Genomic DNA, 25,158 nt, shown 5'->3' with positions numbered 1-25,158 from the left:
CACTACCATGAGCCATGACTATGGGACAAAGGAGTGATGGAAAATGAAAGATATTTTCTATGCTAACATCCAAAATATTAAAAAGAGTCAGAAAGACATCTCTCAAATGACTGGAAACAGTAAAAAGACTTTCTATTAAAATGCGAGGCGAAAACTATGCATGATCCTATGAGAAACGAAAAGTGATATCACCTCTTGTATCATAACATGTAGTATTTGGCCCCATATCAGAAATGGACAACACCGTGGAGCTATGTACTGGGTAGATGCTGTTATACTGTATCCACCTTTAACAAGCACCATTTTACACTCTGTGTAGTTTGTTCCACTAACTGAGTATTTTTAAAGATGTTTGTGTGTATAAAAGAGCAACAAGGAAGCAAACAGCTATAAATGCTTGTGCTACTGTAATTGCCTTCTGGTGAATTTAAACCTGGGACCTCTGGAGCTTAGTTTAGGACCCACTAAGCTAAAAGCCACTTGGCTCTTAGCCCATGCTGTAGAGAGGTCTCTTGATCTTAGCTATTGCTGTGGTCTAGGTGCCACTGCATGGGACAGTGAGCCACACTAGGGCTAAATCTACATGTAGCCTTGCGGAAAAGCTTATGCAAATTAATGAGCAGCCGTTTTTGTGCAAGAGGCTTTTGTGCAGAAAATAGCAGTGTAAATGGCTCCTTTTTGTGCAAAACCCCCTCTTGTGCAAGAGCCATTCTTCCTGAAAAAATGAGGAAGAACGGCTCATGCGCAAGTGGGGGGTTTGGGGCAAAAGCTGCTGCTAATTAATTATGCAAATGAAGTGCGGCGATATTCCACCCCACACTTCATTTGCATAAGCTTTTCCGCAAGAAGGCTACAGTGTAGCCGTAGCCTAGGTGTGTGGGTTACACTACCTCTAAGGCTGGCCAAAACCAAGGCTGGTTAAAAAGGAAGCAAATGAAATTTGACACAAAGAAAAGACAAAAAGGCAACTTCTGTGTCACACTGAAGAATGGTGCAGTTCCAAGTGCCCATGAGACACCAGAGTTTCAGCTTTGAGCTTCGTGCTTTTACTTTATCTGTTCACTCTCAGTGTTGCTAATTTGCACTGGGAGAAAGGTAATTTTTCTCCTTGGCATGAATCCTTTATGCAAGAGGCTTTTTGGCAGTTCTGTCCTTTGAGCAGAAACACCACTAGATTTTCCTGATGGTGCTGAGTTAATTCATCTAGTCTAGAAAAGGGAAGCTCTGAGTGACTGTTTCCTTCCTATTGTATGTCCTCACCCTTCTCTCACAGAAACAGCAACTGGTTTTGTTTGCTTCTTTCCGTGGAAAAAAAAATCTTCAGAAGACAGAAAACTCAAAGCTACAGACTATCATTATCTTTTCTAGGGCTAAAACTGGGCAGGCTTGGACAAAATACAACCCCCAGGCTGGATCTGGCCCATCAAGTCACCGGATCCAGCTCACAGATACCGTGGGGAACCCCAGGCAGGCTCCCTGTTTGCTTCACCCCACTTGCATGCCACTCAGAAACGTGGCTGAAGAGCGGTTTTTCTGTAAAAACTCATGAGCCCAGAGGGGAGGGGGGCTTCAAGTGCTGTTCCTGCCCCCAGCACAACCCCACTGGCCAGTTTCTAGCCAAAAACAGGCCAATGGGAGCTGCCTGTTTGAATAGCAGTCAGACATGAAGTATCACGTCCCCTCACCTTCGGGGCTCATAATTATTCACAAAGCATGGGGCTGCAGCTTGTGCAGGGGCAGGGTAGGCTCCTTGCCTGCCTGGCTGAGAAACTGCTGTGCTGCTGGCTGGTAAGTCTCCTGGCCAGAGCCTGCCTCTGGCGCTGCAGTCCCTCCCTTCCCCAGCCTTCTGTCCCACACTGCTGCCCCTTCCTGCACCCCAATCCCCTGCCCCAGATCACAATCCCCTCCCGCCCTAGCTCATAACCCAAACCCCTGTACCCCAATTCACTATCCTAGATCACAATGCAACCCCTTGTACTCCAGTCCAGTGCCCCAGGTCTAAACTGCCTCCTTTACTCAAACTCCCTCCAAGACCCCACACCCTCTCCTGCACCCCAATCCCTTACCCCAACATCCCTTCTGAATTTAACCTCCATCCCAGACCCCGTACCTCCTCCATCAATATCATGGAAGAGGGCGCCCCTCAACCACTTTCCAAATCTTGGAGTAGACCCCCAGCAAAAATTATTGCCCACCCCGCCTTAAGAACATGTTTATACTAGGAAATTATTTCAAAACAATTACTTCTGAAATAACTATTTCAAAATAAGCTTTTCTCCAAGGAAAAAAGGGGTTATTTTTCCAAAATAACCAGCCCCTTGTTTCAAAATAAGGGGCTTGATAGTGTGGATGCACTGCTTGTAATTTCAAAATAAGGAGAGTTTCAAAATAACTCCGTAGTTTAGACCAGGACTAAAAAATGGGGTCAATCAAACAAGCACCCTTTCTTTCAAGCTTTCTACATTGGTATGTCAAAGGTAAGCTATGGAGTAACATATTCATTTTACAAACACTGGGTCTGATCCCCTGATCCATCTAGGCCCCTTTATACCACTTCCATGTCATAAATAGGTCGTAAACAGGTGGAAATTGTCCCCGGGGCATACTCCAGCAAAAGAGGACTTTATGACCACCACAGAGTTACCAGGATTACTTGACTGAAACCCCCTACTCAGCCCCCAATGAACATGGAAGTCTAGGAGCGAGGCTAGAGTGCATCACTTTCCAGCTGTTCTTGGCTATCAGAAAGCCTCTAATGACTCGTTGTTACCAGAGCATAAATTGGGGCAGATATAGGGCAGTTCCATCTTGTCCTGGAAGCTAGTGTAAAAACATGGGAGAGAGAAAGCTGCCTGAAAGCCATATTTTCCCCAACTCCCTCTTTCACTCCAGGACAGAAATGGAGGAAAAGGAAATTAGGGTCCTGTTGTTAGTTACTCCATTCCAAAGAAGAACAGAGAGGAAAACAGACATCCTGCCTTTTCCGGGGGACAGGGAATCCAGATATTCCAAAATTTAGTTTAACTATCTTTATTTTTTAGCAAGACACAGATCGATGTTACTAGTGTCTCAGACTATGGCATTGCCTAAGGGAGTTGGATACTCAAATCCCATTGACATTAAAAGTGAGCTGGCAATTTTGAAATTCCCGTGTGTAATGCATAGGGCATATTCAAATTCTGTCACCCCACTACTGGGTGTTTCAGAAAATATGGACAGGTGTCCCAGCCAAACCAGCTTTAAAAACATACTGCTCTATTTTCTTGGCAGGAATAAGTTTCAGCTCCCAAGGTTTCTATGAGAAGCATGGGGAAATCAGGGATTCTGCAGCTGATAATCCATGGATATCTCAAGACCCACACAGATAGCAGAAGACCTCCCGGAAGCCAGTAACATCTATATAGAGAGCGCTTTGCCATCACTTTGCCACTTGGTTCCATTGGCTTCTGTATGCGCCTTGACAGTTCAGGTTCAATGGCTCACCCCATTACAGCTAACCTCAGAGTCCCTCCTCAGTGGGTCTCCACAAGACAGAAAGGAAAGCAGCATAAATAAATACATCCTCTGGCTCTGTTAAATTGCAATGCTTTTTCTGCAGGCTTAAAGGGTACGCTTGCCATAGAAACAGAACTGTCCCCTTCTGAAAACTACAGTGGGGTAACACACCAAGGATTTGGCCACATGCCATTTAAACCAGCATTTCTGATTTTCATCCTTTATTCTTTTACATTTTAGCATAATTCAAGAACAACAGCAAGGAAGATTCTTCCAGGAAAAGAGTTCAGTGTGTCTTGTGCAAATCATGGACAATTAGCAACAAAGCTGGATAGCCAAGGAAAGGTAGAATAGGTCAAAGTGTTCAACCTAAGGAACATGTTCTACCCTAGCATCATAATGTGCTATATGGTAACTGAAGTCTTGAAGGAAGATTAAGAAAAGAAAGCATTTATGCAAAGTGTTTCATAAGTACAAGGGATTTTAAGGTATAAGCTTTATTTTGGGTGATTCTACGCAGTAAAGCATAGACTTTGTGCTGTCCCTCAGCATGGGGTGAATTTTATCCCTTGTAGGTCCTAGACATTTCACCTGCCACCTGTCAGGTACTGCTCTCTCTCTCTCTCTCTCTCTCTCACTCACTTACACTCTCACACACACACACACACACACACACACAGAGTCACGCACAGTAAGGAATATCCTTCACAGGCACACAAAACACATACACGCACAGAGATTCATGTGTAGTAAAGATTATCCTTTTCCTTTTGAGAATTATCAAAAAATCCTACCTAACTTCTACTGAAGTGTCTAGAGTCATGTCTAGACTAGAAAACTATTTCAAAAATACTAAATTCCACTTAACTCCCAATTTAACAAATTTGAAATAGCATATCCCCACTATGGGGAAACACTGAAATTAGTTCAAATTAGTCTGAAATAGTGCACCTACATTGCCTCGGACTCAGAGCCCCTGTAAGCACTCGGGGAAGGGCATTAGGAGGGTAGATACTCTCTGTGGCTGCTTGGTCTGGCAAGCTGTTACGTGTGTTTTCAGGGGCTACTCTCTACAGTTGTAGATAATTCACCACTTGGGTTGAGACCTAAGGAACTCTATGGCTGTGTCTCACAAACTACTCCTCCACTGCCTCCCACCTCACAGGACACAAAAGGGACACAGTGGGCACATGCTTTCTGGGGGTCTGGTTGCCCTTGCAGACACACAGCACTCACACTATAGAGGTAGAGATGCTGCAAAGCAGTGCCAGGCTCATGGGCCTCGTGCTGTGCCTCATGGCACAGTACTTCCAAACTGCCCACATGCTGCTCCATCAGGATGACCATGAGGACAAGAAGGATGAACCCCAGGGTGGCCTGTAGGCGCTGCTCACCCAGCAGCTCTTGCTACTGTGTATGTCTTTCAAACCCCTGGACCCCGTGGAACACCCCTTCTGGCAGAGGAAGACAAGCTAGGACTGGTGGACCACATCATCCTGCAGGTATGGGATGATGAGCTGTGGCTGCAGAACTTCTGCATGCAGAAAGCCACCTTTCTTGAGCTCTACGAGTGGTTTACCCTGCCTTCAGGTGACAGGACACCCACATGAGACCCTCCATCTCCATGCAGAAGCATGTGGCCATTGACTTATGGAAGCTCGCCACGCTAGACAGCTACCACTCAGTTGGAACCAGTTCAGTGTTCGGAAATCCACATTCTGGGCTGTGCTCATACAAGTAGCCAAGGTAATCAACCATGTGCTGCTATGAAACAAGGGATGCTTCACTGACATCAACGTTGATGGCTGGGAAAGGTGCACAACAGCCACATCTTTCAGAACTCCTGTCTCTTACAAAAGATGGCACTTTCTTCCCTGACCGCACCATCAGAGTTGGAGATGTGGACATGCCCATTGTAATCCTGGGCAATGCAGCCTACGCCTTGGTCCCCTGGCTCACGAAGCCCTACATGGGCAACCTGGACCACAGCAAGGAGCACTTCAACGCCAGGCTGAGCAGGTGCCGCATGGTCATGGAATGTGCATTCGGCTGTGTAAAGGGGAAGTTCAGGAGTCTCTTCACCCACCTGGACCTGAGCGAACGCAATATCCCCTTCATGGTGGTGGAATGCTGTGTGCTCCACAATCTGTGTGAAAGCAAAAAAGAGACGTTTCTGCTAAGTGGGAGGCTGAGGAGTTTGAGCAGCCAGACACCTGTGCCATCAGGAGAGCACAGCAAGGTGCTGGGCTCATCAGAGAGGCCTTGAGGGAGAGGTTCATGAATGACTAGTTCTGAGACTCTCCCCTATGCCTCTCCAAAAGAGGCCCCTGCATTCCCTGAGTGTGCCTTTCATCCCACCCCTCCCTTTCCACCTTCTACCCCCTACCCTGCAAAGCAAACAATAAAGACATTATATTTGGAAAAAAAATTCAGGACTCTTTATTCTGGGGACATACAACAGGGGCGGGACTGCGAAAATAACCTGGAATGGGGGAGGGGTGCTTAGGGCTGGGGCTGGGAGTGATGGTTACCTCCTGGTGGTCTGGAGGCTTCGACTGCCCTACGGGTCTCACCGCCCCATATTCTGGGGCTTTCACAGCCCCTGGTGAGCCTTGGAGGGGAAGCCATGGGGCAAGTGGGGAGGTGGCTGGTGGTCCACTCCATGCACAACACCATGCACTTCATCACCAAGGTGAAGGTGGAGAACATGGTGTTGTGCTGGCATGCCAGCTGATCCAACGTGGCCTTCCTCTGCTCCTGGTCAAACCAGTGCTCTTCCCAGTTGGCCCGGCACTCCTGGCACTCATCCTTAAGTCCCTGCAGGCAGGCCATCTGCTCCTACATGAGCTCCTCCTGGGTGTGCTTCCACTTGCAGATCCTGGGTAGATGGTGTGAGAGGTGGGGGACACACCAACCTCATAGCTGGCCCAGCTGTGAAGAAAATTTAAAAGGGCAATTATCACAGGAGGCTCTGTGTATGAAGCGTAACCCTAATCTCTAAGCTGACCCTGAAGATCTTGGTTCAGACAATGTCAATGTGCTTTGAGGAAGGCCATATGTTGCCTAGACAGTGGGCACTTTCCAGCAAGGGCACAGATGTCCAAGGGGAGCATCACAAGACCCATGGCCTGGGGACAAGCAAGCATAGGAAGATGACAGCCAGGCCAGGAGCCTGAGGGTGAGAGAGGGATGGGATGGCTTGGCTTCTTTCTGTGTTCCGCACACCTGGTCTGACACTGATGGTGTCCCGCAGAGAGAACTTCTGTCCTTGGCTGCTTGGGGGCGGTGTTGCGGGAGCTATATGTGAGCCACAGACTCCACTTGCCAGAGAGAGTGCTAATGAGTTCATCTCTTCTTCCTCCCCATGACAGGTTCCCATACATATCAGTCTCCTCTGCATCACTGTGCTTGACAAGGAGTGAAGGCTGCCTGAGTGTGGGCATAACCCTGTGCCATGTATAGCACTGCTGTGTGGTTCTGTGACCCCAGACTACTTAGTGGTGGGAAGGTATCAAACCATGGAGGCTGAAATAAGGCAGACTTCTCCAGGAACCTTGTGAGAAGGATCGAGGGGTTCCTCTGCAAGAGCATCATAGAGCTGAGTGCTCCAGACTGGTGCTCTATGTGCACACACATGAACAGGCTGTTGTGCAACCCCCACAGGACAAGTAGGTCGAGACTGGAGCATGTAGCCCCTCATAGCCCATCGCCTGCCCCCACTTGTAAATAGGGAAAGTTAGAGTACTAACCTGAAGTGCCCTCCCCAGGTTTTCCGAAGCCTGGGAGACATCCTGGGAGGGGGAGCAGGCATCAAAATGAGGAGCAACTTCTAGCTGGTGGGCATGGTTACCTGACTGGCCTCCTCCTTCTCCTTGTGGTCATGCTCGTCTGCCTTCCCGCCCTCCTGGAGGTTGATGGTGGGTGTGTCCTGGCCGGACTTGATGACAATGGCAGAGGAGGTAACTGGCTCCTTCTCCCTCGATAGCATCCAGATGCTCTTAGTAGCAGCAGGTATATGGTGCCACCCCACAGTGTTTGCCCTGCTCCCTGGCCTTGTGGTAGGCCTACCACAGCTCTTTAATTTTCATGCAGCACCGGTTGAGGGTTCTGGCGTGCCTTTCTCAGCCAGGTTGATGGCAATCCGGCTGTAGATGTCTGTGTTCCTTTTCCTGGTGTGGAGATCCTGGAGGTTGGAATCCTCTCCCCACATCTTGATGAGGTCCAGGATCTCCACACTAGTCCAGACTGGAGCTCTCATTTGTCTCTGTACAGTGGAAACTATGGGAGCAGCAGAAGTGCTGGCAGCCATTGGAGGGTCCGAGGGAGCATTGGGGTCGCTCACCTTTGCCTTGAGACCTGCTCTCTCACACAGGGCTTGTAAACTGGCTACATGTGAGAAGCCCTTCTCCTGCTCCTGGGTCTTTTGGAGTTCCCCAGGAGGAGGAGAGTAGTGAAGACGCCAGGTGTGGCCAGAGCAGTCAGAGTTGCAGCTGCGAGAGGCCTCCAGAGAGAGGCTAATTATTTTGAAATAGCAACACTGGCACATCCATTCTACCTCTGTTTCAAAATAACTATTGGGAATTAGTGTTACTCTCCGTGAAAAGCAGGAGTAAAGATTTCAAATTAAATGGCCCATTATTTTGAAATAATGGGCTTGATCGTGTGGACGCTTCGCTTATACATTCAACTTTAGGGGGGTTATTTTAAAATAAAGTCCTTGTGTTTACTCAGGCTAGGTGATTTATGAACAGTGTCTGGAGATACCACCAAGAGAATAAGTTCTTGCTTTCAAATAAAGCTTAAAGCCGGGTGCCAGCCTCTGAGCAGCTGCCGTTTTTCACCAGCTGGTTGGTCCCATTCTGATGGCTGTTAACTTTCCAGCTTTCTATAACAGCCCCAATGGGTGCAGTCAAGCCCATGGCGCCAATGGATCATTAGCAGTCTGTGGGCGTTTCTGGGTTTGCTGGAATTCTGATGATGATTCTTGTTATAGTATTTGCTGTTATTCAGGAATGTAATTGCTGGGATGTGAAAATGAGGTAGCATGTCTGATAGGTGCTCTCCTCTGGGATTACTGAGCAACAACTGAGAGGAAAAGAATCTAAATGTCACTCCAATAAGGACCATTTTCATGGAGCTTTAATTGCTTCCTGAAGATTTTTTTTATATTAAGTGAAAATCACCCTAAAGGTCAAGAAAGTCCGAATTAACACGCACGTGCGGTATTTTGCATTCAGCAGCACTTTCAGCTATTTGCTGCAGCATTGGCTTTCTTGAGTAAAACTTCTTTGGGAAGTTCTCATTACAAATGAATTACAATGTTTTAAGGCCTAGTTCTGTAAATGAAAGTAATAACCTTAAAACAGACCCTTTAATGGAAGTATTGATTAATTAATTAATTAAAATAAACTAAGAAATTCTATTTTAGGATGTTTGGGAAGTTTTGCATGCAGTAAAACTTGACTGCTTCCCAGCACAGCATATCCTCAATATACCTGGCACTGCACACTCATAATGGAAGGGGAAGTGGATTCAGGAAGGGCAGACAGAAAGCAGGCTCTGCTGGTGTCTGGACAATATGGCTGTTGAAAGATTTCACTCATATGTTCCGCCCAATGTCATGGCCTTATTCCCCCTTTGAAGTGATATAGCAGGGGAAACCCTTCCCTCATAGAATAGGGGAAGCAAAATGAGTACCTCCTCCCTTAGAAAAAGAAGGAGCAGCCTCAGGAATCTTTTCGACCAACCCCAGAGTCTGAGATCCATAACCAGGAGGACTCCCAGTTACTTCCCCCAGAACCTGAGGTGTTTCTTTTGGGGTGCATGTGCTGGGCCTTCTGCACTCTTCTCTTCTAGTCACTCCCAGGTCCAGAAAGAGGACCCCAGAACAGTGGTTCTTGTTGTCATCCTATTGAGTGACTGGGGCAGTTCACACAAAACTGAAGTTCTGATGCAAACACAAAGTCCAAAAGCCAGCACTCTGGGCTGGAGCCATTACAGTCTGTTGCCTTAATCTGGCCTTGATTGGCCATAACTAAGGCTGAAAAAGGAATTGTTCCTTTAAAGCTCCTTGGCTCTGGCTGAGGAACATGCAGTGATACTTTGAAGAGTGACTTAAATCCACCTTTGCACTCCTATGTCCCGGGGCTGCCTATGTGTTGGGCTGCTCACCCTGTATAATTTAAAGCAACCCATAAACTCCAAGGGTATGTCTACACTAGCTTGTTAGTTAGAGCTAGGTAGGGAAATGAGAGCAACTGGAGTTGCAAATGAAGCCCGGGTTTTAAATATCCCGGGTTTCATTTGCATGTTCCTGGGCGCCGCCATTTTAAAATCCCCCCTAGTCCAAACTTCATGCCCACGGCTACATGCAGCATGGAATAGGTAGTTCGAATTAGAGATCCTAATTCGAACTACTGTTACTCCTCGTTCCATGAGGAGTAACGGTAGTTCTAATTAGGATCTCTAATTCAAACTACCTACTCCGTGCCGCGTGTAGCCGCGGGCAGGGAGTTCAGACTAAGGGGGATTTAAAAATGGAGGTGCCCTGGAACATGCAAATGAAGCCTGGGATATTTAAAACCCGGGTTTCATTTGCAACTCCGTTTGCCCTCATTTGCCTACCTCGCTCGAACTAACGAGCTAGTGTAGACATACCCTAAGGGACAATGAAAGCAACTGGGGATCACTAGGGTGGAGGCACACGGAACCATGTCCTCTTTCATCCTTATCCTTTCATCTGCTGCTAGGAGGTTTGTACCAGCTCGATGACATTCCAGGATCTTCTTCTCCAGAAGTGAGCCCCATGGTTGGTTAAGATAGCATGAATATGGTAGAAAAAAAACCCAACTATATGTACAGGATGATGGGGGCTAATTTGGCTAGGACAAATCAGGAAAGAGATCTTGGCCTTATCATGGATACTTCTCTGAAAACTTCCACGCACTGTGCAGCGGCGGTCAAAAAGGCAAATAGGATGTTAGGAATTATTAAGAAAGGGATAGAAAATAAGACCCAGAATATCTTACTGCCCCTGTATAAAACTATGGTACGTCCACATCTGGAATACTGTGTGCAGATGTGGTCTCCTCACCTCAAAAAAGATATTTTGACCTTAGAAAGGGTTCAGAAAAGGGCAACTAAAATGATTAGTGGTTTGGAAGGGGTCCCATATGAAGAGAGGTTAGAGCAACTGGGACTTTTCAGTTTAGAAAAGAGGAGACTAAGGGGGGATATGATAGAGGTATATAAATTCAAGAGTGGTGTGGAGAGGGTGAATAAAGAAAAGTTATTTATTAGTTCCCATAATAGAAGAACTAGAGGACACCAAATGAAATTAATGGGGAGCAGGTTTAAAACTAATAAAAGAAAGTTCTTCTTCACACAGCGCATAGTCAGCCTGCGGAACTCCTTGCCAGAGGAGGCCGTGAAGACTAGGACTATAAGGGTATGTCTACACTACCCCACTAGTTCGAACTAGCGGGGTAATGTAGGCATACCGCAATTGCAAATGAAGCCCGGGATTTGAATTTCCCGGGCTTCATTTGCATAAGCAGGGCGCCGCCATTTTTAAATACCCACTTGTTCGAACCCCGTGCCGCGTGGCTAAACGCGGCACGAACTAGGTAGTTCGAACTAGGCTTTCTAGTTCGAACTACCGTTACTCCTCATTCCACGAGGAGTAACGGTAGTTCGAACTAGCGGGGTAGTGTAGACATACCCTAACAGAGTTTAAAGAGAAGCTAGATAATTTCATGGAGGTTAGGTCCATAAAAGGCTATTAGCCAGGGGATAGAAATGGTGTCCTTGGCCTCTATTTGTCAGAGGCTGGAGAGGGATGGCAGGAGACAAATCGTTTGATCATTGTCTTTGGTCCACCCCCTCTGGGGCACCTGGTGCTGGCCACTGTCGGCAGACAGGCTACTGGGCTAGATGGACCTTTGGTCTGACCCAGTACAGCCATTCTTATGTTCTTATTATGTTCTTATGCAATATTATGTGCATCTCTCTATTTTACTCTGTCATCTGATATGATTTTTGTATATTAAGTTTGTCCAGACTATGCTAAAGGCTATGATAGCTTTTGCCTAATTAAACAGAGTTTGTTGTCCAGAAAACTAGAATAGTGGGGGTTTCTGAAATGCATTAATAAAGCACAGAGCATCTGCAGACAGTGGGAGAAATTTTACTAAGTGTGAAAATCTGTAGGGAATTTATATCTGAACTAATTTTATCTACTGCAGTTGTCTTACTGAAGTCCTAAAATAGACAGAGTGTGATATGGCAGAGATCTGTAGGGATGAAACTACACTTAAAGGTGAACACTCACGGTTTATTGTTTTGGAGGTAGAAATCTGGGAGAGGAAGGGAAAGACTTTAAACTACCTACTGTGGTAGAGAGGTTTAAAGGAACAGATCCCTTTTTGGCCCTATTTATGGACTATGTTCTAATGTTGTTACAGCAGATCTGACCTTCAAGATACAAAAGAAGCAATCAAGGACGATAAAGCTAAATGATTTCTTTGCATCAGTCTTCATGGCTGAGGGTGTTGGGGAGATTCCCAAACCTGCACCGTCCTTTGTGAGAGATGAATCTGAGGAACTGTACTGGACTGAAGTGTCATTAGAGGAGGTTTTGGAACAAATAGAAAAACTTAACATGAACAAATCACCGGGACCAGATGGCATTCACCCAAGGGTTCTAAAAGAACTCAAATGGGAAATTGCAGAACTGTGAACTGTGGTTTGTAATCTATCCCTTAAATCGGCTTCTGTACCTACTGACTGGAAGATAGCTAATGTGACACCAATATTTAAAAAGGGCTCTAGAGGCAATTACAGACCGGTAAATCTAATATCAGTACCAGGGAAATTAGTCAAAACAATAGTTAAGAATAAAATTGTTAGGCACATAGAAGAACATAATTTGTTGGGCAAAAGTCAACCCTTTCTGTAAAGGGAAATCATGTTTTACTAATCTATTAGAGTTCTTTGAAGGGATTAACAGACATGTGGACAAGGGGGATCCAGTAGATATAGTATACTATGCAAAGTCCCTCACCAAAGGCTCCTAAATTACATTGTCATGGGATAAGAGGGAAGGTCCTTTCATGGATTAAGAACTGGTTAAAAGACAGGAAACAAAGGGTAGGAATAAATGGTAAATTTTCAGAATGGAGAGGGGTAACTAGTGGTGTTCCCCAAAGGTCAATCCTAGGACCAATCCTATTCAACTTATTCATAAATGATCTAGAGAAAGGGGCAAGCAGTGAGGTAGTAAAGTTTGCAGATGATACTAAACTGTTCAAGACAGAAGCAGACTGTGAAGAACTTCAAACAGATCTCACAAAACTGAGTGATTGGGCAACAAAATGGCAAATGAAGTTTAATGTGGATAAGTGTAAAGTAATGCACATTGGAAAAAATAACCCCAACTATACATATAATATGATGGGGCTAATTTGGCTATGATAAACCAGGAAAGAGTTCTTGGAGTTATCGTGGATAGTTCTCTGAAAACGTCCACACAGTGTGCTGCAGCGGTCAAAAAGGTAAATAGAATGTTAGGAATTATTAAGAAAGGGATAGAAAATAAGACAGAATATCTTACTGCCCCTGTATAAAACTATGGTACATCCACATCTTGAGTACTGTGTACAGATATGGTCTCCTCACCTCAAAAAAGATATTTTGGCCTTGGAAAGGGTTCAGAGAAGGGCAACTAAAATGATTAGGGGTTTGGAACAGGTCCCATATGAGGAGAGGCTAAAGCGACTGGGACCTTTCATTTTGGAAAAGAGGAGGCTGAGGGGGGATATGATAGAAGTATATAAAATCATGAGTGGTGTGGAGAGTGTGAATAAAAAAAAGTTATTCATTAGTTCCCATAATATAAGGACTAGAGGACACCAAATGAAGTTAATGGGGAGCAGGTTTAAAACTAATAAAAGAAAGTTCTTCTTCACACAGCGCGTAATCAAGTTGTGGAAATCCTTGCCAGAAGAGGCTGTGAAGGCTAGAACTATAACAGAGTTTAAAGAGAAGCTAGATAAATTCATGGAAGTTAGGTCCATAAAAGGCTATTAGCCAGGGAATAGAAATGGTGTCCTTGGCCTCTGTTTGTCAGAGGCTGGAGACAGATGGCACGAGACAAATGACTTGATCATTGTCTTTGGTCCACCCCCTCTGGGGCACCTGGCATTGGCCGCTGTCGGCAGACATGCTACTGGGCTAGATGGACCTTTGGTCTGACTCAGTACGGCCGTTCTTATGTTCTTTCGACCTATTGTTCATCTAACTTAGTAGCCAGTACTAGAGGCAAGAAATTCCATAAAGGACAAGTATGGAATAAACTGACCATGGGAAAAGTATCTTCCTACCCCTGAGCAGTTAGTTGTTGCCAGATTCTGAAATCCCACATGATGCTAATACACAGGAATCCTTTTATTTTACAGGGATACTAACTTTTATCATTCTATTTGCCACAGTTAAGCAATCAGGTATTTTGCTGTAATTAAAAGGAATGGCATCAAAAATAATATTACTTGTGGGTTTGTCAGAAAATGACTGGGTAGTCTGGCCCTTAAAAGCAGTAGTGCTAGTGATCACCTCACCCTTTCCTGTGGCATGGCCTTTTAAGGATTGGAAGGTCCAAACCAAGGACCTACATGGAATATGGAAAGAGAGGAAGCTGTCCTAGGCAATTATAGACCATTATGAGACAATCTTTCTCTGCTGCCTCAAAGACATAGTAGCTGTCTGCTGGTACCAGACTGGTTGGCTGACAAAGAGGCTTTGATGATTGTCACTATCATTATGTTCGGAGAAAAGGCAGACTCTGGGGCTAAATAAGTGCAATGGGTATGGATGTCTCCCTATACCAGGAGGACAGGGAAGGTAACTGAGGGTGTATGTGAAAGAGGCAAGAGGGATAGATAAGATATGTGTATCAGAAAATATATTCCTGTGATATTTTACTTGCAGGTGCAAATTTTGACGTGGGGCATATACTTCCTTGTCTAAAATATGATTCTATGGAAAATGTTCATTCTGTATTGCAAGAACAGGGAGCCATTTCTGTGCTCTTCTTTTTCTCATTCCTTGGAAACTATATTCCCCAGACCAGGGAAATGACGAGGAAGGGGATGCTACTTCAGGTAAGGTAGTGCTCATAGCGGGATCACCAGCATCTTTGCTCATGGACCACTGGACATACTGACCTAGATTTTGCCTGTGCAATGCTAGCCTTGGGGTCTTGGGGAATGGGGGATCTACTAAGATGTCTGGATATAATGTGAATAAAGAAGAAAGGGAGACTTCCCATTAAATAGGAGGAGATGGGAGCCTCAGCCTGTGATGTGCCACCTCTAATGCTGTGGTTAAAAGGGTGGACATCCCAATTCCCCAGGAGGCTCAAGCTATTATAACCAAAGGACCCAGTCAACCTGAAGCCCTGCCTGTTCTTTCTCCACCAGAGTTTGCCTGTATAGACACTATTAAAGTTAATTTAATTCAAAATAGTGGAGCCCTAATTTGAATTGGGTAAACCTCATTCTATGAGGAGTAACGCCAAATTCAAAATAGCTATTTCGAATTAAGTGCTGTGTAGATGCTTAATTCGAAATAGGGGGCCTCCAGCCCTTCCCAGGGAGCCCTGGTGGCCACTCTGGGCACAACCGGGAAAACGTACTCTCCTCTCCCCCAGCCCCTGAGCCATTAAAGGGGTAGACCCTGGTCATAGTGCCCTCCAAGCCTGCCAGCCCAGATCCAGCAGTGGCTAGTGGGGCCCATGACCCAGGGGCACCAAAACATGAGCCAACAAGCCACTAGCAGCCAGCCCTCCACCACTCCCCAGGAGCAGCCTGCCAGTTCCCAGAAGCCTGACATGGGCTGGAAAAGGCAGGTGCCTTTCTGATCCAGGGTGAAGATCATGGCCCTTATTCAGGTTTGGGGGGGATGCCCCCAATGTCCATGATCTCCGCACTAGATGGAGGAATGCTGCCGTCTATGACAGGATAGCTGCCAGCCTGGCCACCAAAGGCCACATGAGAACCAGGAGCAGGTTAGCATGAAAGTCAAGTTGGACCAGAGAGACCCCCAGCTCTGAGCCCTGAGCTTCCCCTCTCCCTTCTTCCCCTTGCTTCCCCCTTCCAGCTCCCTCCTCCCAGGTTTCCCCCTCCCCTCTCCCATCCTCTCCCTTCCCATCTCCCACCTACTTTTCCCAGTCTCCCCAGAGGTTCACCCCCCCCAGTTTTGTTCAACAAACCCATTTTCTATTTTTGAATTTATGTCTTTTATTGGACATCAGGAAGGGGGGCTAGGGAGGGGTAAGTGGAAAGACATGAGGGAGGAATGGGGCACAAGCCCCCGGTGGGGAGGACCGGGGAGGCTCTGAGGGCTCCTCGGAGTGGATGCTCTCCCTCAGGGCCTCCTGGATCCTGACAGCCTCCCAATGGACCCCCCCCCCCCCAGATGGCAGTCTGCAGCAAGTGCAACCGGGCTGATGGCTACAACCCCATGAGCTGCACCAGTGTGCCCAGGGGCAGCTCTGACTCCATGTGGCCGAGTGCTGTGGTGTCCCTAGTGCAGGCACTCAGGGCACCCCAAGACAGGACTGCTTTGCTGTCCCTCATCGAGGTAGACAAGCAAGCGGGGAACCCTGAGAACTGTCTGTCTGGTGTGGGGGTAGGGCCCCTTTAAGCACGGAGCTCAGTTATTTCGAAATAGTTTTTGTGTATAGATGCGTTATTTCGAATTAGCTTAATTCCAATTAACTATTTCAAATTAAATTAATTTGAAATAGTGCTGTAGTGCAGACATACTCATATTGAATAGCTGAAGGTTTAAAAAAGATCACAAGAAATTGGCTTTTGCATTCCAAACATGAATTTAGAACCAGAACATTAAAATCAGAGAGCACTATGTGTATCGTAGAGGTTGTGAAAATACTAAACCATTCCAACTTTTAAAAAAAGAAAACTACTGCTTCTTGCCACCACAAATAAGCAATGCATTCCTGAGGCCTACGTGGTCTAGAGCAAGTAGTCCTTAGTATTGACTCCCATTGACTACAGTATTTGGCTCGTAACATGGGTTATTATCAAATCACATGCCAAAGAGATGAATGATGATAAATAGCAGGGCTTTTGGAGTTTGTGGGCCAGATCCTGAGCTGCCATTGTAGATGTTTTTCATGTTTCTGCCTGTGTAAAGCAACTCTAGAGCAAGTATATCTGGCTGCAGTTGGAACACTCCAATGTACAGAGATTTTCCAATAGTGTTCCAGTTGACTATGCTATCCCAGCATGGAGGGAATAACAGGGGCTTCCCTTTGCTACAGTATCAACAATATGTGGTTATTGGCTGCCAGTGTAACTTAGAACAGAGCAGTTAGCCCCCACTCCTGAGTTTCACTATGAACTTCTTGCCTTTAGACAAAAATCCACTCCACAGTTGCACATCACATGTGTTTCCATGTGTTTCAAAAAAGAGCAATAAGGTGCAAATACAAGAAAGATCCTCAGTGCATCTTAATACAAGGATAAATTATATTTTCCTGTTGCCCTATATTATCCCCACATAGTATTATATTTTGTTTTAGTGCCTGTGTAAACCCAAGAGAGGATGGCCACTTTAGGCTGTGTCTATACTGCAACACTATTTCGGGATACCAGAGTATCCCGAAATAACTATCCCACGTCTTCACAGCAAGCCCAGTATTTCGGGCTTGCTGTTCTGACATCCCTGTAAACCTCATTCAATGAGAAGTAAGGGGCATTTTGGAATAGCAGGGTATTTTGAAATTTGGTGCTTGTACACAGCACCAAATGACAAGATAAGCTATTTTGAAACAGCATCAAAATAAGATACGCAATTTGCATAGCTCAAATTGCATATTTTATTTTGAGTTATGGTGCAGTGTATATGCACCCTTACAGTACTTTCATTCACCATTGTTTGGCTCCTGCCACTGAATGCTGCTCTTGGCCCATTGATAGAAAAAACTGCTGTAAATAAATTTACACTGACTCTTTGAAGCTCCCCATTACATCTAACTCCCAGGGTGCCAACCACATGCCAGGTGGATGGAAGCAAGCACTGTAGGTGCTGGGCCTTGTGTTTCTCAGTACCTAGTCAGACACATGGCTAAATGACTGGCTCTGGCAGGTAAGAGGAGGTTGCAGATACACTAGGTACAGAGGCGTAAACGGATCTTCTGAAGTGGGTTGTGTCCACGAAAGTTCATGATGCCATCCACATGTTTTGTTAGTCTCTAAAATGTTGCAGGACTATTTGTTGTTTTTAAAGTTTTTCCAGTTACCGACTAAGATGGCTACCCCCCGAAACTTTTCTACATCTTCACCTTCACCCTTTCATTTACATTTGAACTCACATAAGCCCACAAGAGATTCCATACACTTTTCAATTCCAGGCTATTCTTCTTAGACTTGAGAACTTAAGATCACAGATTTTCTTTTTTTAAAGATGGTTTAGTTCAAACACTGCCCAATTCATTGAACTAAAGAACACCCAAGCAATATGTCAGTGAAAGAGTAAATTAATTTAAGGTGGGTTTAGAATTTGTTATGCGCTTAGCATTAGAACCTGTGGGAAACTAGAACACAGAGTTATAATGTAAGATGTGACTCCATTTGAACTGTTTAAATAAATATTGGCACTAAAATCTGAGATTTTTCTCATGTCCTGGGAAGGTCAGTAACAATTGGATTTCTCCCTTTCCTTGACATATACTGCCCTCTAGTGGCACCTTGTGAGGCATCATTATTTAAAGCAACATACTGACTACACATTTAATCTAGTTTCAGAGAAACAATTAGTTTCTAATCTGTGTTAGTCTGTAAGGGTATGTCTACACAGTATACCCGGAGGTATCCTGAAATAGCTATCCCACGTCTTAACAAGCCACCCGTTATTCTGAAATATGTTTCGAAATAACGAGCATGCTATTTCAGTATCCCTGTAACCTTCGTTCCCCAAGGGTTAAGGAATGTCTCAAAATAGTGTGTTATTTTGAAATTTGGTGCTGTGTAGACATGCCAAATTTCAAAATAAGCTACAACCAGTCCCTGAATTACGAATGGTCGATTTACGACCGTTCGCATTTACAACCAAAGCTCCCATTAAGCGGTCGTAAAGGCGGCCCCCAAGATACGAACATGACCCGCGCTTGCCAACAGCGTGGTCGCAGTGTAACTCAATGGGGTCCGACTTATGAACATTTCGAGTTACAGCCAAGTGTTTGGTCCGTAACCCATTTGTAGCTTGGGGACAAGCTGTATTTTGAAATAGAATTGAAATAAGATACGCAATTTACATAGTGCAAATTGTGTATCTTATTTCGAGTTTAGGGTGCTGTGTAGATGCACACTAAGGCTATGTCTAGACTGCAAGCCTCTTTCGAAAGAGGCTCTTTCGAAAGCATCTTTCGAAAGAGCCTCTTTCGAAAGAGAGCGTCTAGACTGCACGGAGAAATTTCGAAAAAGCGGCTTGCTTTTTCGAAAGAAAGCATCCAGTGAGTCTGGATGCTCTCTTTTGAAGAAGCCCTATTTACATTGAAGAACGCCTTCTTTTGAAAGAGGAACTTTCGAAAGAAGGCGTTCTTCCTCGTAAATTGAGGTTTACCGCCATCGAAAGAAAAGCCGCGTTCTTTCGAATTAATTTCAAAAGAACGCGGCTTGAGTCTGGACGCAGGGGAAGTTTTTTCGAAAAAAGGCTACTTTTTTCGAAAAAACCCCTGAGTCTGGACACAGCCTAAGGGTACATCTTCACAGCAAAATTATTTCAAAATAACTAGCGTTATTTCAAAATAATGTAGTCCGTGTCTACACAGCAGGCAGTTATTTCGAAATAATATCAAAATACTGTGAAGCCTGAGGACTTCTTACTCCGACTCCAGTAACCCTCATTGTACAAAGAGTAAGGGAAGTCGGAGGAAGAGTTCTCTATTTCAAAATAAGTGCTATGTAGACACTCCCTATTTCAAAATAAACTATTTCGAAATAAGCCACGCAATTGACATATCTCAATTTGCATAGCTTATTTCAAGTTAAGCCCTATTGTGTAGATGTGCCCTAACTGAAAAAACTTTTTAAAAAAATGAATAGTCTTGCAGCACCTTAGAGGCTAACAAAAAATGTAGATGGCATCATGAACTTTCGTGGGCACAATCCACTTCTTCAGATGAATGGAGTTTAAGGGGTTCAAGTTCCAAATAAATAGCAGAGAGAGAGGAATGGGGAGGGAAAGGAGAAGGAAAGAAGAGAAAGAAAAAATAGGAAAAGAATAATCAAGTAGAGTTTCCATGCTAAATGAAGCTGATAGAGAAGGTTTTAAGTTTAACTTGCCTGAATACTCATAATGGATCTCAAAGTCACCATATTATGGCAAGCACATTTAAAAAACTAGCTTGAAAGGGAAGCTGCAGCACTTAATTTCATTTACAAGTTTGAAACCTACATCAGAGGTTTAAACAAAATCCTTAACTGGATTACCGGTTACATTCCACATCCTAAGGTCATAAAAGGCCAAACACCTGGTACTCATGAACACTTAAAACCTTTTCTATCAGCTTCATTTAGCATGGAAACTCTAATTGACTATTCTTTTCCCATTTTTCTCCTCTCCTTTCCTTCCCCATCCCCTCTCTCTGCTATTTATTTGGCACTTGGACCCCTTAAACTCCATTCATCTGAAGAAGTAGGTTGTGCCCATGAAAGCCTATGATACCAGCTACATTTCATCTAGTTCACCTTGTGAGGCATCATAATTTAAAGCAATACATTGACAGCAAATTTAAAGCAACAAATTATTCCTAATTGGAAATCCAACTCTGCTTTTAACTGGCCATCTCTTTAGTCCTTAGCCTACAAACTTCAAGGATGTGCTGGATTTTGTTTTTAATAACTTTCTCCTAAAGAAAAGTTATGTCTAAAGTTTTGCAGCAGAAAGATCAAATTACACATCCTTGAGTGACATACATTTGAAAAACAGGTCAATCTTGCCAGGATCAAAAACAACTAATAATGCTCAACATTATTGACCACAGACATGGAGAGACAATATGATCTGAAAAAATGCATAGAAAAGAATTCTGGTTCTGAATAATTAATTGTTCTTGCTCTTTTCTAAGACTCTTAATCATATTTCTACCAGTATTGCCAATTTCTCAACTTTTCAACTAATGCCCAAGTAGATAATTCAACACAAATAATTTATCTGGCAAATTTCATTTTTTATTGAGATACAGAGTGATGTTCTCATTTGTACTTGTTATTCAAAACAATTCATTAATTGATTCATGAACTAATGCTCCACCTTCATAAATGGTTCATAAATTTTGAATTAAGAATGCTCAGAATTTGAAGTTCATACTATATTTGTTAATTGTGTGGGTAACAATATTGTTTCTGTTCTCTGATTTATAACTGTCAGTGTTACAACTAAATGTGTAATTCAAACTTCATAGTATGTTGGTTAGTTATATAAACCATACAATCTTACAGAAACAAATCAGTCAGATTTGTATAGCTAACCTACACACTGTAAATTTCATATTGTATCTTAAGTAATGTTCTTCTCTTTTCAGAAATCATGTTGTATTTGTTATGTAATACAGCAGGAATTCTGAGGGTTAATTTTTAAAACTAGATAAACAGTTTGAAATTCACATTTGGTATATGTTAGAGCTTACAACTTGAGCTCTTGAATGTTTACAGAAAATAATATGATCCTAAAACATGCTCAAATTAACATTTGCTTTTGAATTTGAAAATATATCCATGCCCCCCAATAGCCACTGTCATTATTTGCTCATATTGTGCAAACCACTCACATGGGTGAACCTCAAGATGTCAGTTTGTTTCTGCATCTCTCAGTGAGTAGGTTGCTCCCCACGCAAGTTTCATTTCAAAGATCCTCTTTGACCTTGAAGTTTCATTGCAGCAGAGCTATCTAATCAACCTTTCTAAATAAAACTCTGTCATCACTGATGAAGATGTCAATTGGTTTCTGAGTCCCCAAAGTATTGAGTACTATACACACTCAAAGGAAAGCACAAGTCCCTCTTCAACAGGCTTATCACATTCATGCATCAGCACGCACTTGTACAGAGCATGCTCACTTCTTTTCTCCCAACAGAATTACTGCTATGGATAATGTAACTGCAACTGTGGAAATATGCAGGATGATGCGAACACCAGATAGGGACTTTTCTGGTCCATCTCTAACTTGACAGACATAACAGGAGGTGGGTATTCCCCTTTCTTCCCACAAGAAGACAGTGTAGTTACTTCACTTGCTCTTACAGTTTCTGCAGATATGATAGGAAGCCAATTCAATCTCCCTGGCTGACAGTTCATTGCACAGAATGCTGTGTTTTGCAGCCACAGCAGGAATTTCCAGTGTCCTCCGCTGTGCTATAGCTGCTCTTCTGCTTCCATTGTCACTTGATGCACCCTTTGTCCATCAGTGGTCATGAGTACCAACAGTGGTTTCAGTTGTGGTTCAGACAGAGGAAAACCACTCTCAGTCCTATGCCTAGTTGTTCTCAGTAGTACTGAGAGGGGATGCACCAACACAGTCTCAAGTTGACCTATAATTTATGCTTCTTGTTGGGTTGCTGCCAGAGCTAGCAGAGAGTTCCAGTGTTGAGTGGACCAGACAGGGAACTATTCAGGTTTGAAGCATGTTGGTGAGAAATGAGAGTGAGAGGAAAGATGCCTGTCTGTGCCATCCTTAGTCTGTGAACAAAGAACGTCACTCAGTAAGATTGTCTCGCTTACTCTTTTCATGGGTGCTAGAAGTTCTTTCATAATAGGGAGGGAGTCTGATTTGCCTAAAACAAAATGTAGGGTAGCAGTTGAACCATCGCTGCTGAAGCGAAGATACCATTCAAAATGCTGATGCATACTTTACAGCATACAATATCAGCACCATTGAGGATGTTAACTAAGTTCCCAAGGCTCCCATTGAAAGATGAGTGAATTGCAGGCGCTCAGTTCCTCTCAGACCTTATCCAGGCGAGCTTCACAAACATAATTTCATTTTTGACTGCTGTGACCCTCAGACACAAAGAATCTGGACAGCCCAGACTATTTATCATACCCCTTCTCATGGAAGATGCTCTTTAGAGGGTGGATGAATAATTAAAACATCCAATCGTCCCATCCCCTACTCAGTTGGATGCTTATGATAAAGTTAGTGGCAGGATTTGAAAAATGACACTGAAAGGCTGAGAGCTTTTTTGGCTGCTGAATCCAGATGTTCATATACACCCACTTCTCAGGACTTGCTTGATTATAAAAACATACCTAAGAACATACACATATGGATGCACACATGCCCACTCAGGTGTACACACACAGTCTGGCTCGATTGCTATTTGTTATGAAATGCCCATAAAAAGTGGACCTAAATAATATGAGGCTTTGTCTTCTCAAGGAAAAGATTTTGTGCTTACCTCCACCAAAGTTAAAAATTTCGGGGGGATGGCAGATGAAGGCCAGGCCTCAAGCTCACTTTTTTCCTTATGAAGACAAAGTCTCTAAAGGGCTTTATAAAGTGGTTTTACAAACACAACACTACTTTTTCCTGGGAGGAAAGCACTGTGAACTTAACAGTGTCTGCGAGCACAGTCTAAGTTGGGGACATAAATAATATCACTCTCTACTAGGAGCTTCTGAAGCTGCTCCACATCCAGATGACAGAGACTCTCCTAGGTCTGGTCTACACTAGAATGGAAGGTCAACCGAAGGGTATGTCTACACTACCCCGCTAGTTCGAATTAGCGGGGTAATGTAGGCATACCGCACTTGCAAATGAAGTCCGGGATTTTAATTTCCCGGGCTTCATTTGCATAAGCGGGGAGCCGCCATTTTTAAAACCCCGCTGGTTTGAACCCCGTGCAGCGCGGCTACACGGGGCATGAACTAGGTAGTTCGAACTAGGCTTCCTAGTTCCAACTACTGTTACTCCTCATTTCACAAGGAGTAACGGTAGTTCGAACTAGGAAGCCTAGTTCCAACTACCTAGTTCATGCCGCATGTAGCCGCGCGGCACAGGGTTCGAACGAGCGGGGATTTAAAAATGGCGGCTCCCCGCTTATGCAAATGAAGCCCGGGAAATTCAAATCCCGGGCTTCATTTGTAAGTGCGGTATGCCTACATTACCCTCCTAGTTCGAACTAGCGGGGTAGTGTAGACATACCCATAGAGCTTCTGGGCATGGGGTTCAAGTTACTGCTCACTGCAGAGTCAAGGAACTCCACAGTCCACGAAATGGCAGACTGGAGAAGAGCCATGGACCTACCGCTTCAGTGGCCCTTGTCATCCCACCCTAGTGACCTTGAGGAACAGAGAGGGAGCTACCACCCTTCTAGAATCTATCCAATCCATGAATGTTAACAAGTTATGCTCACAGAATGTACTGTTTCTTTGACTTATCCCCATCAATCCAGTGAATTCCACTGCAGATCTTTTGAGCACCAGTATATCTGGGGCTTCAATTCCTATCAAAACAAAACTAAAAAACTTCTATAAACATAAATCCACCTTACCAGCACAACTCTTCTTTCTCAAAAGCACTGTGTTTTGCCTTGTAGACAGCAACTCCATATTGTCACGTGCATAGACCCATCCCTTTTTAAGGTCCTGCACCTTATGAGGTTTAGCTTCCAGTGTGCAGCAGCGCTCAAAAAGGCAAATAGGATGTTAGGAATTATTAAGACAGGGATAGAAATAAGACACAGAATATCTTACTGCCCCTGTATAAAACTATGGTATGCCCACATCTTGAATACTGTGTACAGATGTGGTCTCCTCACCTCAAAAAAGATATTTTGACCTTAGAAAGGATTCAGAAAAGGGCAACTAAAATAATTAGGGGTTTGGAGCAGGTCCCATATGAAGAGAGGTTAAAGCGACTGGGATTTTTCAGTTTAGAAAAGAGGAGACTAATGGGGGATATGATAGAGGTCTATAAAATCCTGAGTGGTGTGGAGAGGGTGAATAAAGAAAAGTTATTTTTTAGTTCCCATAACAGAAGAACTAGAGGACACCAAATGAAATTAATGGGTAGCAGGTTTAAAACTAATAAAAGAAAGTTCTTCTTCACACAGCGCGTAGTCAAGTTCTGGAACTCCTTGCCAGAGGAGGCTGTGAAGGCTAGAACTATAAGGGTATGTCTACACTACAGCGCTAGTTCGAACTATCTTAGTTCGAATTAGTTAATTCGAACTAAGCTAATTCGAACTAACGCGTCTAGAACTAAAAACTAGTTCGAATTAGCGTTTTGCTAATTCGAACTAGCAAGTCCACATTGAGTGGACCCTGAACAGGGCTTAAGGATGGCCGGAAGCAGTGCCGGCAGGGCATCAGAGGAGGACTTAGAGCGTGGAGATGCTGTCTCAGGCTAGCTGAGGGCTGCGCTTAAAGGGTCCCGACCCCCACCCCGGACAGACAGTTCTAAGGGGTGCCCCGCTTGCAAAGCAGTCCTGGCTTGGATTGCCCGGAGTACCCACACTGGGCACATCACACCACTCGGCCATCAGCCCGGCTGCACTTGCCGCAGGCTGCCATCTGGGGAGAGAGGGCAATCGGGGGGCTGCAGGAGAGCTTCCACCCCCAGAAGCCCGCAGAGCCAGCCCAG

Source organism: Pelodiscus sinensis, chromosome 16 (assembly GCF_052426305.1).
Source record: "Pelodiscus sinensis isolate ZL-2025 chromosome 16, ASM5242630v1, whole genome shotgun sequence".
Taxonomy (NCBI): Eukaryota; Metazoa; Chordata; order Testudines; family Trionychidae; genus Pelodiscus; species Pelodiscus sinensis.
This window is presented reverse-complemented; position numbering follows the sequence as displayed.